Source organism: Bos mutus, chromosome 8 (genome assembly GCF_027580195.1).
Source record: "Bos mutus isolate GX-2022 chromosome 8, NWIPB_WYAK_1.1, whole genome shotgun sequence".
NCBI classification, from domain to species: domain Eukaryota; kingdom Metazoa; phylum Chordata; class Mammalia; order Artiodactyla; family Bovidae; genus Bos; species Bos mutus.
In genome coordinates this window covers 105,575,321-105,587,839 of record NC_091624.1, presented here as the reverse complement: position 1 = coordinate 105,587,839, position 12,519 = coordinate 105,575,321, and the positions used below count along the sequence as shown (strand labels likewise).

The 12,519-nt window shown below is 42.9% G+C and overlaps 2 protein-coding genes across 3 annotated transcripts in view; one reads left to right on the top strand and one right to left on the bottom strand.

Moving 5' to 3' along the window:
- SCRG1 (stimulator of chondrogenesis 1) overlaps positions 1–12,519 on the bottom strand; it is a 107,394-nt gene that overhangs the window by 43,263 nt on the left and 51,612 nt on the right. The window contains exon 2 of one of the 2 annotated variants that reach the window (XM_070376035.1): positions 2,740–2,866. The exons of the other annotated variant lie outside the window; for it this stretch is intronic. The gene's annotated coding sequence lies outside the window, so the exon portion shown is untranslated. The remainder of the gene's footprint in view (positions 1–2,739; positions 2,867–12,519) is intronic. 2 annotated transcript variants of the gene reach the window in all.
- SAP30 (Sin3A associated protein 30) overlaps positions 1–12,519 on the top strand; it is a 91,841-nt gene that overhangs the window by 60,458 nt on the left and 18,864 nt on the right. The window lies entirely within an intron of this gene.

The window sequence follows — 12,519 nt, the reverse complement described above, 5'->3', positions numbered from 1 at the left end:
ACTATACAGTAGAGCTGGATTTTCAGATTTCAAACTAGGCCCATCTGACCTCAAAGTCACTGTTCCTTCTGCTGTGCTCTGTGGCCACATTGGCATATAGGAGGCTTAAGAAATTGCTAAGGGTTTTTTTGTTTGTTTGTTTTTAAATAGTTATGCTATTCTGTATTACTTTTCTTTTTTACAGTTGTGTGTATGTGTGTAAAGTACATATAATATACAATTTACCAACTCCGGGAGTTGGTGATGGACAGGGAGGCCTGGCGTGCTGCGATTCATGGGGTCGCAAAGAGTCGGACACGACTGAGCGACTGATCTGATCTGATCTGATACCACCTTACCCATTCTTCTTATAATTTTATTTATTCATTTATTTATTTTTATTTTTGCTGTGCTGGGGCTTCATTGCTGTGCAGGCTTTTCTCTAGGTGCGGTGAGCAAGGGTTACTCTCTGGTTGCTGTTTGTGGGCTTCTCGTTGCTGTGACTTCTCTTGTTGCAGAACACAGGTTTGAGGCAAGTGGGCTTCAGTGGTTATAGCACATGGGCTTGGTCGTTGTGGCCCATGGGCTTAGTTACTCCACCGCATGTGGAATCTTTCTGGACCAGGGATCGAACCCCTGTCCCCTGCACTGGCAGACAGAGTCTCATCCACTGTGCCACCAGGGAAGTCCCATCTTACCCAGTTTTAAGTTCAGTGATATTTAAATGCATTCATAACATTGTGCATCCATCGCCACCATCCTTCTTTGTAACATTTTGCATCTTATAAAACTAAAGTTGTATTCCTACTAAACAATAATTCCCCCTTCCCTTCTCTTCCAGCCCCTGGGAACCACCAGTCTACTTTTGTCTCTAAGAATTTGACTACTCTTAGTACCTCATACATCTACTCACGTTCTCTTTTGGTGGCTGTTTGCATGAAATAACTTTTTCCATCCTTTTACTTTCATTCTATTTATGTCTTTGGATCTAAAATGGGTCTCTTGTAGATGTAGTCATATTCTGTGTTTCTTATCAATTCTGCCAATCTCTGTCTTTTGATTGAAGAGTTCATTTCAGTTCAGTTCAGTCGCTCAGTCATGTGCGACTCTTTGCGACCCCATGGACTGCAGCACGCCAGGCCTCCCTGTCCATCACCAACTCCCAGAGTTTATTCAAACTCATGTCCATTAAGTTGGTGATGCCATCCAACCTTCTCATCCTCTGTCGTCCCCTTCTCCTCCTGCCTTCAATCTTTCCCAGAATCAGGGTCTTTTCCAATGAGCCAGTTCTTCCCATCAGGTGGCCAAAGTATTGGAGTTTCAGCTTCAGCATCAGTTCTTCCAATGAATATTCAGAACTGACTTCCTTTAGGATGGACTGGTTGGATCTCCTTGCTGTCCAAGGGACTCTCAAGAGTCTTCTCCAGCACCACAGTTCAAAAGCATCAATTCTTTGGCCATCAGCTTTCTTTACAGTCCAACCCTCACATCCATACATGACTACTGGAAAAACCATAGCCTTGACTAGACGGACCTTTGTTGGCAAAGTAGTGTCTCTGCTTTTGAATATGCTGTCTAGGTTGGTCATAACTTTTCTTCCAAGGAGTAAGCGTCTTTTAATTTCATGGCTGCAGTCACCATCTGCAGTGATTTTGGGGCTCCCCAAAATAAAGTCTGCCACTGTTCCCACTGTTTCCCCATCTATTTCCCATAAAGTGATGGGACCAGATACCATGATCTTTGTTTTCTGAATGTTGAGCTTTAAGCCAACTTTTTCACTCTCCTCTTTCACTTTCATCAAGAGGCTCTTTAGCTTCTCTTCGCTTTCTGCCATAAGGGTGGTGTTAATCTGCATATCTGAGATTATTGATATTTCTCCTGGTAATCTTGATCCCAGCTCGTGCTTCATCCAGCCCAGCATTTCTCATGACGTACTCTGCATATAAGTTAAATAAGCAGGGTGACAATATACAGCCTTGATGTACTCCTTTTCCTATTTGGAACCAGTCTGTTGTTCCATGTCCAGTTCTAACTATTGCTTCTTGACCTGCATACAGATTTCTCAAGAGGCAGGTCAGGTGGTCTGGTATTCCCATCTCTTTCAGAATTTTCCACAGTTTGTTGTGATCCACAGAAGAGTTTATTTACAATTAAAATAATTACTGGTAAGGATTTACTTCTGTGATTTTGCTATTTGTTTCCTAAATGTCTTGTAGCTTTTTTTCTTATTATTATTCATCTCCTGCATTACTTACTGGTTTCTTTTGGTGTATTAAGTTGATTTTTAATTTTAAAAAATTATTATTATTTTGGCCTGTTGTGTGGCTTGCAGGATCGTAGGTCCCCTTGCAATGGGATAGTGCGGTCTTAACCTCTGGAACACCAAGGAAGGCCCTGTGTTCAGTTGATTTTTTGTAGTGAAATGTTTGCATTCCTTTCTCATTTCCTTTTGTGTATCTTCTATAGCTATTTTCTTTGTGATTACCACAAAGATTTTCTTTAACATCCTAAAGTTATAACAGTATAGTTTGCGTTTATGCCAGCCTAACTTCAATAACATGCCCAAACTCCTTTACAGCTCCACCCCGATCCTCTCAGTTGTTGATATCATAAAATTACCTCTGTCTACATCATATGCCCCAAAATGTAAAATATTATATTTTTAAAATGCAATACTCTCAAGTCATGTACAAAACAAAAAGTTCAGTTGCAAACCATTGTTACAATAACACTAGCTTTCATAATTATCCATGTATTTACCTTTGTTGAGATCTTGATGTTTCCATCTTGTATAAGAGTTAATTCTTAGGTAGGTTGATAAGGAGTCTGGGGCCCTCAAGGAGGAAGGGGTCCAGGGTCCTCGAGGAGTAGAAAGGGGTCCAGAGCTCTCGAGGAAGAGAAAAAGATAAATGTTTTTCCATCTGAGGGGCTTCTTGTTTTTTCCATCTGATGGGCTTCTCTGCTGGCTCAGTCAGTAAAGAGTCTGCCTGCAATGCAGGAGATCTGGGTTCAATCCTGGATAGGGAAAATCCCCTGGAGAAGGAAATGGCAATCCGCTCCAGTACAGACAATGGGGTCACAGACAGTGGGGTCACAAAGAGTCAGACAGGACTGAGTGACTAACACTTGTGATTTTTCCATAGAGATTTGAGTTTCTCTTATGGCTTCAAGTGTCTTTTCATTTCACCTTGTAGGACTCTCTTGAGCATTTCTTGCACAACAGGTCCACTGGTAACAGACTCCCTAGCTTTTATCTTGATAGCTTAATTTCTCTCTTACTCTCCAAGGACAGTTTTGTTAGATACAGAATTCTTGGTTGACGGGTTTTTTCTTACAGCATTTTGACTATATCAGCCCACTGCCTTATGGTCTCCAAAGTTTCTGATGAGAAATCTACTGATAGTCCTATTAAAGATCCCTTGTGTGTGATTATTTGCTGCTGAATTGCTGCTTCCTGGATGTTCTCTTTTTTGGGACTTTCAGCTCACCATCCTTGGACATTGTTGAACTTGCTGGATATTTATATTTGTGTTTTTCATCAAGTTTGGCACATTTTCAGCCATTATTTCTTCAAATACCCTCTCTGCCCTTTTCTCTCTTCTCTTTCTGGGACCTCTAGTATGTGTGTGTTGGTCTGCTTATTAGCACCTCACTAACAAGCACTGTTTAAAAAAAAAAAAAAAAAAAGGACACTGTTCCTTTAAATCTCCTGGCTGTCACTTAAGCCAGATGAAGAGGGACTTGCATTAGTGGGGGGAGGTGCTACAACAGTGAAACTGACTTTTTATCTGGACCTATGTGGTCAGGAACAGCGACCAGTGATCAGAGCACAGACCACTGGTATCCACTTTGCCCACCCAGGCTCCTGCAAGTTGTGGACAAGCTGCTCCAGGAATCAGGCATAGCTGCCTGCCATGGGGGTGAGGATGCAAGGCTGCTGTGGTGCTGAGAGCTGAAACTGGCCAAAATTAACTGTCCACATCGTCTCCTGGACATTGCAAGCCTTCAATAAACTGTCCAGAGTTCCACAGTAGTTACATCAGACAGATTCTGCCAGCTTAATTGTTATCCAGGGTGGGACACAGATTCTCAGAACTTCCTACTTCATCATCTTCCCAGAATTGGCCAAAATAAAAAAAAAAAAAAAAAGATTTCCTTTTTTCTTTTTTTTGAGCAGTTTAGGTTCACAGCAAAATTGATTGAAAGGTACAGAGATATCCAATGTAGCCCTGTCCCCATTATCAACAGAGAAATGCCTCTGGATTTTAAAGTGTGTGTGTGTGTGTGCCTGCTTAGTCATGTCCAACTCTTTGCAGCCTCATGGACTGTAACCCGCCAAGCTCCTCTGTCCATGGAATTTTCCAAGCAAGAATACTGGAGTGGGTTGCCATTTCCTACTCCAAGATTATGAAGTACCACCATTAAAATCATGTATAAGGAAACATTTCTCGAGAAAAGGCTAGTTGTCATATTGGAGCATTTCAATGCTTTCCACAGCTGGCAAGTCTGGCCCTTTTAAGACCAGTACTCATGCACCAGGGGCTTCTTGGTACCTAAGAGGCAGGAACCATCATGTTTTATTCTTCTGGGTGTGCATTTGAAGTGCAGGAATAACAGTAATACTGTCTCCCAAAATCATGTGCTGTCAGTGGCCCCAGCATCTTCCTACTTATCTGGGAGCCATCTTTCATTATGATTTATCCTATTTGAAGCCTCTTGATGTAAATAGTTGCCAAGTTTTAGAATCTGTTGCTGCACCATCTCACCCATTGCTGTGCTCACTCCCACTCTTTTGTCTCAGATCCATGAACATGGATCCCATCCTGTTATATGAGTCTGCTGAATAATTCTCCCCCATGCCAGATTCCATCACATGGCTGCTATCTGTATCATCTTATAGCACAGCTCCAATGATCTCATGCTTTTGCTTAAAAAAAAAAAAAATGTACCTCTCCTATTCCAAAATCCCTAGAAAAATGTGGTAGTTCCCAATTTCCCAGAGTCCTTTCCCAAAGCATGAGGTCCTAGGACTACAGGGAGCATTTGATGTTTTGGGGTGGTGTTTCCTCAAAGTGGTGCTTCCTGAAAAGCTATCAAATGCAACAGCTCTGCTTTGTAACAAATCTATGCTGCTGCTGCTGCTGCTATATTGCTTCAGTCGTGTCTGACTCTGTACGACCCCATAGACGGCAGCCCACCAGGCTCCGCCGTCCCTGGGATTCTCCAGGCAAGAACACTGGAGTGGGTTGCCATTGCCTTCTCCAACAAATCTATAAGAAAATAATAATTCTAGACTCTCCAATCTCCACAGAAAAGCCCTCATCTTTTTCCATTAAGTTGTTGTCTAGCGCCACCTGGTGTTAGAACTAGTCAGCAGCGGCTCTAGAGAAAAAGGAAAGAAAACCCTGTTAATATTTTATCCCAGACTGAGGATCTTTGGCCACCTCATGCGAAGAGTTGACTCATTGGAAAAGATTCTGATGCTGGGAGGGATTGGGGGCAGGAGGAAAAGGGGACGACAGAGGATGAGATGGCTGGATGGCATCACTGACTCAATGGACGTGAGTTTGAGTGAACTCCGGGAGATGGTGATGGACAGGGAGGCCTGGCCTGCTGCGATTCATGGGGTCGCAGAGAGTCGAACATGACTGAGCGACTGAACTGAACTGAACTGAACTGAGGATCTTTAGCCCCAGAAAGGAACCTTACAGATCATTTAGATGGATGCCTCACTTTATAGATCAGTAATTTATCCAGGATTTAGAGAAAGAACTGGATCAAGGTTTCAGTCCCAGGCTTCTCAGTTTTCCCACACATCCACTCCTTGCCCCTATAACTTCTGGTTTTTTTAAGCACTTTTTTTTAAAGGTACATTTGGCTTATTTGTTTATTTGGTTATGCAGCATGTGGGATCTTAGCTCCCTAACCAGGGATTGAACCCGCACCCCCTGCAAAGGAAACGCAGTCTTAACCACTGGACTGCCAGGGAATTCCACCCCACCTTCCACCCAACAGCCACCCAGCCCTCCAGAGGAATTGGGCCAGAGTGATGATGCAACTTCAACTTTCACTCATCCCTTCATATAAACCAGTTACGTTGCTAAGTACATTTATAATATCTCATTTATTCTTCACAGGTAGCCTGTTCCTATTCCTGTTTCACTCTTGGATAAGGTGAGAGACTGAGTGACTCCCCACAGTTACGCTGTATTATTTCCTCACCGTTATCCACTCCCTCCTTGCCCTTGTGTCTGGGCCACATTTACACTTTCCTGCTCCCACTGACTCTGGGCTTGGCCAGTGGGACTTTCTTTGGTCAATGGAGTGTGAATAAACTTGATGTATGCCCCAAATGAGAAGAGGCTGTAAGTTCCATGGTGCAATTAGATGTACTTCAGCCCTCTCCTCCTCTGTGGGGACAACATACCCCAGAAGGTGGCTGTCTCTTCAGCTCTACCCCTGAAATAGGACACATGTGGAGCAGGGCTGAGCCCACCAGTCACAGTTGACTCAGAGTTAGCCTGCAGCCTGTACAAGATGTAAACAAAAAAGTGAATATTTGTCCTTTAAACCATTGAGAATTGGGGGTTGTTTTTTGCTGCAGCAAAGCTGACCCATATAGGCTTAAACACAAGTCTGACTAACTCTAAAATCTCTTGCGAAACTGTGAAAAAGAAACTTGCTCTCAGGCGATGTCTAGTTAAACTAACTTGAGAATCTATGTGTTAGGGCTTTTTTAAAATGAATCTTTTCTTTGAAAAAGTAATGAATTAATTTGGCTGCATGGGGTCTCAGTTGTGGTATGTGGAATCTTTAGTTGCGGCATGTGGGATCTAGTTCCCTGGCTAGGAAATTGAACCCAGACCCCCTGCATTGGGAGTGCAGAAGTCTTAGCCATTGGCAGGGAAGTTCCTGTGTGTTATGTCTTAACTTATTAAGATTCTCGCCTCCTTGGACTCCTTGCTTAATTCTACCCTTGCACTGACACGTATCCTGAGGGTCTGATTTAATTCTGCAGCCTGCTTCTCCAGTTCCGCCTACTCTATGCTTTTGAGTCTCTTTCCCTTGATTTACTTTTTCCTCTTTTTAAAAGCACTTATTACCTTCCAAAATACTCCACAATCAACTTATTTACAACACATATTGTTTAAACGCTGCCCAGTTGAATTTTAAGAGGGAGGGAGTTTTTAGGTCTGTTTTGTTTATTGTCATTCCTTCGTCAGTGCCTGGCACATGTGTGATTAGCCGCTCAGTCACGTCCAACTCTTTGTGACCCCACTGACTGCAGCCCACCAGGCTCCTCTGTCCACGGGGATTCTCCAGGAAAGAATACTGGAGTGGGTTGCCACGCTCCACTCCAGGGATTGAACCCAGGTCTCCCGCGTTGCAGACTGATTCTTTACCATCTGAGCCACCAGGGAAGCCTGGCACATAGTAGGCGCTAAAAAGTGTTTGATCAATGAATGAATGAAAACACTTCTGAAATCATGGTAGCTGTTGTGTTTTAATAGCTTGACCAGTAGAGGTCATAGATGAGTTCTTTAAATATCTTGGACCTGCAAAGACTTCTCCAGCTGCTTTTATGTCAGGGTCTGTTCACTCTGGATGTCTCGGGGATTAGTGTGGGTTGCCCTGTGGCAGTGATCAATCTGGTGGTGGCATTTGGCATATATCATGACAAACTGATGATACGTCAGATCGTTTTCTCCTCCATCTTTGACCTAGTGTTGGGAGTCAAGGAAAACAATGTCAAGTAGGGTACAAAATGGGGCATAAAGTGCTTTAAGGTTGTATCTATTTATAGAAGTTGCTTGTAAATAAAAGTTAAATTCAGTCAAACAGCCAGAGAGGATAGTAAATGCTTAGTGTCAGTTGCAAAGCTGTTTGCCTAGATTAACAACACAACCTCCCCAAAGTGTGTGTATGTGTATGTGTGTATGTTCAGATACAGCCTAGAAATCCTGGAACCCTTCACTGACCATTTCCTCTCCTCTTTTACAACGAAACGTGGCAAAGCAAGAATCATGAGCCACGACTCTGCCTGTGTGTGTTTTATTCTCCCTGACTCACATGCTTAACCTCACCGTGTATAACTGCATGGTGGGTAGGGGTATTTAAAGGGATGATGACACTGGATTGGCAGCTTATCGTTTTCTTCAGGTTGGCTGATTGATGGGTTTTGGTCGATTGATGAGTTCAAGGATAAGGATTTGAGAAGGAAAGAAATCTAATTTTGTGGCTTGCCTGCCACATACCAGGCACTGTGCTAAGTACTTTTACAGGTCATCTTGTCCACTCCCTGGAGTGAATGGCCTCAAAGGTCACACCTAGTACTTAGTGGAAGCTCAAAAATGACTGAATAAAGAAGCGAGTGAGTCAATGACTGTTAAGAAAAGGATCTGTTTCTTTGGTTTGTTTGAGGGGGTTGCTTTGCTTTCTTTCCTCGATAGAACAAAATCCAACTGAAACCCAGAAAGTGGGTACACATGTTTGGTGTTTGTTCGTACCACATGTCCATTTACTGGGCACTGAAAAAGGATGCCTGGAATGTGGTTCCCGTCTCCAGATACTGGAAGGCGGGCGTGGATGGAGCACGACAGGGGGCTGTTGTTGTTGTTTGGTAGCTCAGTCGCATCCGATTCTTTGTGACCCCATGGACTGTAGCCCACCAGACTCCTCTGTCCATGGGATTTCTCAGGCAAGAATACTGGAGTGGGTTACCATTTCCTTCTCCAGGGCATCTTCCTGACCCAGGTGTTGAATCCACCCAGTCTCCTGCATTGGCAAGTGGGTCCTTTACCACTGAGCCACCTGAGAAGCAAATCCAGATAGCATAGTTTTATTCTATTATGAGGCTTGTTGCTAGATACATGCAAGGGTGGATTCTCCTATCTGATGATATAAAAGAATCAACTACCAACTACTCAACAACACGTTTAGTGTGGTGCATTGGGCAGGAGAGGAGGAAGAGTCCCCCCGAGGTTTACAGGGGAGGTACGTCCTCACTCTGACTTCTTCCTCTCCCCTCTCTTTCCTGCTCTCCTGTGCTGAGAGCCTTCCTGGACTATTAGGCATGTGATATAGTCAATGCGAGAGTAATCGGTACACAGAATGTAAAGACACCAAGTGTGCATGAACAAATGAGAGGTTCTTAGTCAAATCCAAACAAACATATACTTGATAATGGCTTTTGGCTGAAATTTATTTTTATACTTTATAGCATGTTCCCATTTGCCCGTGGTTAGCGAAGATTAAGCTTGCCAAGCTTTAATGTGGTACAAATGCCATGTTGAAGGCAAGTGCACGGTTACAGGATCTGGCAAGTAGAAAGCATTATCAACAGCTGTGGTTTTCCAATGCTTTGTGAGACTGGAAAACTAGAGCACATGTGCCTTTAGTAGAGTGGGCATTAACATGCCCATTAATTTTTTAAAATATAACTTGCGGTCACTGGTCGTTTCATATGGTTTTATAGTTACTATGAAATTCTGATTATGTGTGATAATGTCCAGAAGGCAGAAATTGGTTGAGTCCCTCATTAATTAATTATTGAAGGATTTATGGAGAGACTTCTCTGTTCACGGACATGTACTTGGTGCTAATTGTAGCCAGTCACATCCCTCCCCTCCCCATCCACACGTTTGCCAGAATTGCCATGAGTCTAAGTGTTCATTTGAACCTCATCCCTTTCCTTTTATCACCATTAAAGGATACATCTTAAGAAATAAAAAGGTCGAAAGGTAGGAGAATTGTCATAAAGATAATGAAGGAAAACAGTAGTTCTAAATTGTTAAACAGTTTACTTCTGTGGAGCAGGAGGATTCTGTTTAATGGTTCAAAGTATCTGATGTCAAAAACCATTTGAAATAAGTGACATAAATTTGAAATTTTGCTTTACCTAGTGTCTTGAATTGATAAGGTTTCATCATAAATATTCTCTCACACATCTACTGAATCTCTTCCGATTGGCATAGGAACATGGAAGATTGTCAGTCATCATCTATTTCTGCCAATTTTCCATGTTCCTGTGCCAGTCATCAGAGAGAAAGCAACATATATACTTTATGACTCCTGAACTGACAAGAATTGGCTGCTGTGGAAATACTGGCATGGTTCTGTAACATCCAGTAAACCCAGCAGTAGAAGTGTATTTTAAAGAAAAAAAAAAAAAAGATGGAGCTTCCCTGGTGGCTCAGTGGTAAAGAATCTGCATGCCCGTGCAGAAGACATGGGTTCGATCCCTAGTCCCGGCAGATCCCACATGTAGCAGAGCAACTAACCCTGTGCACCACAGCTGCTGAGGCTGTGCTCTAGAGCGTGGGAGCCAAAACTACTGAAGCCCATGCACACTAAAGCCTGTGCTCCACAACAAGAGAAGCCTTGGCAGTGAGAAGCCTGTGCCGCACAGCTAGAGAGAAGCCTGTGCGGCAACGAAGACCCAGCACAGCCAAAAATAAATAAAATCCTTTTTTAAAAAAAGAAACTATAAAGAAAAAAAGGGTTATCAGTGAGCTGCCAATTTCATGACCACCACTTTGACTTAATTTTTTTTTTTGCTCTTGTGGCATTCTTTCCATTTTCCAAAAGATCTCTCATGACTCCTTAGGAGTGTCTAGCCAGCAACTCAGAAGGTGTAAGCCGTTCAAAAAGATCACTGTATGCTTTTCTTGAGTTTCATTCAGCAGCAAGGAATTTTCTGGTTGTTTTGATTGGTAGCTGGGCTTCCTAGCAATTTTCCAGTGCCATAATACACTTAATTTAAACGACATCCATTCCCATGTATCTCAGACATCTCCTGAATCTCTCCTGCATCCCCTCAGGAGTCAGTACAGTGGCCACTGTGTCTGCAGGCCCTAGTCCTCTGTGCTGTCAGAACTCTCTGCTTTTTCATTCCATTGGCTCAATGCCCAATGAGATGCACAAGAAGAACAGATATGGGACATTAAAGCAGCATATCTCATCAGTCTCTCACCTCATTATATAAGCCCCCAGTGCCAGTCTACCTTGGAACAATAATAACAGCTCCTATCTTCTTGCCTTCTGCCTTCCCCCGCATCTTCTCCTGAGACCTACGAGGGTAGTTCCCAATTGCTATAATAATAATAGTTGTTGTTTAGTCGCTAAGTCATGTCCAACTCTTTTGCAACTCCATGGACTGTAGCCCACCAGGCTCCACTGTCCATGAGATTTCCCAGGCAAGAATACTAGAGCAGGTTGCTGTTTCCTTCTCCAGAGGATCTTCCTGACCCAAGGATCAAACCTGCATTTCCTGCATTGGCAGGCAGATTCTTTACCGCTGACCCACCTGGGAAGCCCCCATAATAAAAATAGGCAGTATTTATTGAACATTCCCAAGCATTTACCAGGCAATTCAAGGACTTTACATGCAGAGCAGGCTCAGTGTCCCCACCTTTGCTGACACTTTTATGCCATCGCTCCCAGCTCGCGGACTGAGGCCCCAAACTAAAAGTTCTGGGGTAGAATTTTAATTGCCAGATTTAACAAATAGAATTACAAAAATACCAGCGAGATTTTAATTTCACATTAAACAAGGGAAAAAATTAATATAAGCATGTCCCAAATATTGCATGAGAGGTACTTATGTTTAAAAATTGCTTATTTTTAAAGATTGTTTTTGATATGGACCATTTTTAAAGTGAGGGACAGGGAGGCCTGGTGTGCTGCAGTCTATAGGTTGCAAAGAGTCAGACACAACTGGGCAACTGGACAACTACAAATTTTTAAAGTCTTTATGGAATTTGTTACATCTCTCCTGTTTCATGTTTTGATATTTTGGCCAAGAGGTACATGGGGTCTTAGCTGCCTGACCAGGGTTCGAACCCACAACCTCTGCATTAGAAGTCCAGTCCTAACCACTGGACCACCAGGAAAGTCCACTTTTTGTTTATATAACCTTGCCTTTCCCAAACCAGATCACTGTCTCTACCTCCCTCTCAAGCTTTCTGCAATAACTCATTCCCAAAACATAGGGAAGTGGGTCCTCAGAAAGTTCTCCTCAGAGTAAGCAATTTAAAAATCCCTTGATTGTGCAATTGTAGGTATACACAGTAAGCCCATGTGCAAGCTTAGGTTGGAGGCAGCAAGACAGAGTAGCAAGCGTTAGGAACAGAACAGATCTTTGTTGCATAACAGCCCTACGACTACTGCCTGTAGGATCTGGGGAAGGTCTTTAATTGTCTTATGCTACAGAGTTCTCATTTTAAAAAAGAGAAGAAGACTGCTATTGTAAGGTTGTGCATTCATTTTCTAGGGCTGCTGTAACAAAGTTGGTGGTTTAAACAACAGAAAGATGTTACCTCCTGGTCTGGAGGCTGAAAGTTTGAGATCAAGGGATGGTTCCTTCTGAGGCTGTGAGGGAGGCATTTGCTCCAGGCCTCTGTCCTCAGTTTCTAGATGGTGTAGACAGTTGTCTTTATAGTCACGTGGCGCTCTTCATGTGTGTGTCTCCGTGACCACATTTCCTTTTTTTTTTTTTAAGGACACAAATTATATTGGATGAGGGTTCTCCCTGATACATTA